At 59.2% G+C, this 3,623-nt stretch overlaps 1 protein-coding gene across 2 annotated transcripts in view; it reads right to left on the bottom strand.

Moving 5' to 3' along the window:
• GRM4 (glutamate receptor, metabotropic 4) overlaps nt 1–3,623 on the bottom strand; it is a 109,872-nt gene that overhangs the window by 30,879 nt on the left and 75,370 nt on the right. The window lies entirely within an intron of this gene.

The following is a 3,623-nucleotide window of genomic DNA, read 5'->3' on the forward strand; positions in this document are numbered from 1 at the left end:
CCCCCCGCAGCGCGCACACAAACACACACACGCTCACACACACACACTCACACACACACACACTCACACACACACACACACACACACACACACACACACACACTCACACACACACTCACAGAGAATAAGCAGGATGCACGGTCACCCTGCCCAGGAGGGCTCGGCCTGCCACGCCCAGACACATTGGGACTCCTGGCACCTCTGCCCTGACTCCTGCCCGATGAAGCATTTGCTGTGCAGCCCTGGACACGGTGCCTGGGCTCTCTGACTCTCCATATTCTCCTCCGTGATACGGGATCATAAAAGTCCCTAGAGCTACTGTGAGGGTGACATGAGACGACGGCTTTAAAGTTCCAAAACATAGCAGATGCGCTGTGAAGGGGTGTGCATGGTTATTAGCTCACCGAGGAACACAGCACCCACACGCCCCTTCTCCCTTAGACATACCGACTCGTGTACACAGTCACACACACACGTGCGAGCACACACCCTGCCACCTCCACCCGCATAGGAACCTGCCCGGGCCGTGGGGGATATCCAGTCCTAAGTGGCCACGATTCCGTGAGCCCTGGCCACCAGAGGGCAGCATGCTCCCCACCTGCCCGCTCGCGTCATCATCCCCGCCTCTCCTGGCACTAGTGTGCTGCCACTGCCTAGTATTCATGCATGTCCCTGGGGCCTTCCTGCCCGCCTTGGTCACCTGGCCCCTCCCAGCCGCACCGACCAGCCCAGGAGGAATGGGAGGGAGTCCGCCATCCTTGCACAGGCACCTCTCAGGGAGGGCACCGGGCCTCCCAACGTCACTGAGCCCAGGCCTGCTGCCCAACTGCCCAGACCAGGAGCACACAAGGACCCACATCCAAACCACGAGGGCAACCCCAGGGGCCTGAGGGCCTCGAGCTCACAGCTGAGTTCAAATCCTGCTCTGCCACCTTCTGCCTGGGAAACTGAGTCTGTGAGACGGACCGTTGTCCTGTCCGCCCGGTTCACTCCGTCCTGAATCCTCAGGACCTGCCCACGCGCTACCTTTGCTGGGAGGCGTCCTCTTTCTTATGTTCTTTTGTTCCTACTGCACCTTTTCCTCTGGCATAGTCTATACAGTATTTACTTACTGGTCGTGTTGACTGTCAGTCTCCCCGTTAGATTAAAAACGCCAAGAGGTTTCTGACTCGTGTTTACCGCTCTATCCACCTGCTCAGACAGAGCCAGGCACTCCTGGGGGTCCAACCGGAGTCCACAGGGCAGCTGGGGTCGGTTCAGTTCTGCGGCTCCAGATGAACCCCAAGGCAGCCACAGGCCGAGAACTAGGAGCCCCTTCCCCCACGCAGTGGCGTCAGACTACAGAGGTTTCTACCACCCAAGCCCTCAAACCTTCTGGGACCGAACCCTAAATTAGCTCGGCCCCGCCCCCTGGAGACCCCAACTCCCCGCCCAGGCGCCAGCCCATCTTCTCCCCAGTGGCCTGGACCCAGGAGACTCCGCCCCTGCAGATCTGCCACCTGCTGGGCACTAACAAAACCAACCAGATATACACCCACATGCTTTCATATCGACACATATAGACGTGCAACACACAAACCGGCACGCATCTGAACACATCTGTATGCATGTCTGTGTACACAATGTACAAATAAACACACAAAATATGTGTAACGCACCATTAGCATGACATTCAAACAAGCATATGGTCATTCAGATTAACCTCGCCCTCCTTCAAACCCCGCAATGGCCTGTTCTCAGTCTGTGTGAGACAGAATCCTTACAAACTGTCTACAAGGCCCACACAATCTGCCGCCCCCACCCCCCAACTACCTGCCGCTCTCTCTTCACCCGCAGGGGCCTCCTCACTGCCCCCTAACTTGCCAGGCATGAGCCTACCTCAGGGCCTTTGCACAAGCTGTGTCTTCTGCCTGGCACCATCTTCCCCAGGTCTCCACATGCCTCACTCGCTCATGCCTTTAGGTCTTTGCTCAAGCCTCACCTCTCAGTGAGGACTTCTGGCCTCAGTGTAAAGGTGCGAGTCCCCAGCACTCCCCATCCCGTCCAAGAGGCCCCTGGTCCTGCCCCCTCTGGCCTCACCGTTAGTTCCTCCCAGGAGGCCCACGGCTCTGACTGCTGGGAGGCCCAGCGTACCCCACCTGTCTGCAAGGTCACATTGTCCCCCACCTGCAGGGGGAGTTTAGGGGCAGGTCTGGCCCCATCCCCAAGCCCAGCACAAGGCTGGCCACACAGCCTCTTAGCAAACGCTGATTGAACAAGTGAGAAGCAGCAATGAGGGGAAGGGCCTGGAGGGGAAGCCGTCTAGCTGGTGGCTTGAGTAACTGTGAGTTCATCTAATGGGTGGCACAGCCTGGCACACAGTAGGTAATTCCAAACGTGGTCGCCCTTCCCTTCCCCTCGGGTTCCTTTGGGAATGTAGAGGTGGGAAGGCCCTGCAAAGCCGGCTGGAATAGCCAGGCAGGCCCTGGGGGCAGGACATCCGCTGGCCCAAGGCAAACATCTCTGGAGTCAGACAGTTTGGGTTCAACCCTCAGCTCTGCTACTGATTACCTTGTGCCCTTGGGCAAGTCTTTAACTTCTCTATGCCTCAGTTTCCTCATCTGTAAAATGGGTTGCTGTGAGGATTCAATGCGAAGTGATAAATGCTATACAAGCATTAGCCGCTACTCCTATTGCTGTTATCACAGGCTGGGTGATCCGCATCGTCCTCACATCCCCAGCTGCCACGCAGCCGCCCTCCCGCTCCGAGCTCCTGGCCCCCGGGAGCAGCGAGCAGTAAATTCCTCCTATTTCCTCATAAACCGGGCCTTCCTCCGCTCAGCCATCACCTGGCTGGCAGTGCTGTCAAAAAGATGGATGCCACATCTGCCCTGTTTACAGCTTTACCTCCAAACCCGGCTCTGTAGCTCCCGGGGAGGAGGCGGGAGAGGAGGGGGCAGGCGCTGCCTTCCACAGGCCTTGACAGCTGCAGAGCTGCCCGCTGGGTGACCCCTAGCTCCCTCGGTGCCAGGTGCGGTGGTCGCTGGGCCATCTGCTGCGCTTCCTGCAGATCACCTCCATCTTCTCCGGGACCTGTGAGGCCAGCTCTGCTGGGGCCGGGCTCTGGGAATGAGGACACTGAGGCCTCAGGGGTGAAGGGACCTGCCCACAGCCACTCGGCACATGGCACACGGCACATGGCACATGGCACACGGCACACGGCACATGCCTAGGAGGGCTGCAGCACCAGACTCACACCCAAGTCTGTAGGACTCTCCCACTGTATGCCTGAGGAAGAATGGGTGCCCACCCATACCCCCACCCTTACCACTTCCAGGCACGCCAGCCCATCTCCAGATGTCAGCACCTGCCCCTCTCCTGAGGCTTCCTCTGGTCACAGGCGCCTCATTGCCCAGGCCTGCAGCAGGCGGGTCCTGAGCAATTCCCCCTCCAGGAGAGTTCCCAGTGGTTGATGGGGGTAGCATCTACCCCTCCTCCCCGCCCCCCCACCTCCACCTCGCACGTCCAGGGGTGACTGAGAGGCGTGCTCCTCTGTCCCCAGAGCCAGGGGTGTGGAGCTCCGGCTCTCAGCGGGAACCTGCTTGGTACCCCTGCCTTTATGCTGCCTTCCCTCCCCTTCGTGT

The sequence above is a fragment of the Myotis davidii genome, unplaced genomic scaffold (genome assembly GCF_000327345.1).
Source record: "Myotis davidii unplaced genomic scaffold, ASM32734v1 scaffold1073, whole genome shotgun sequence".
Lineage (NCBI taxonomy): Eukaryota > Metazoa > Chordata > Mammalia > Chiroptera > Vespertilionidae > Myotis > Myotis davidii.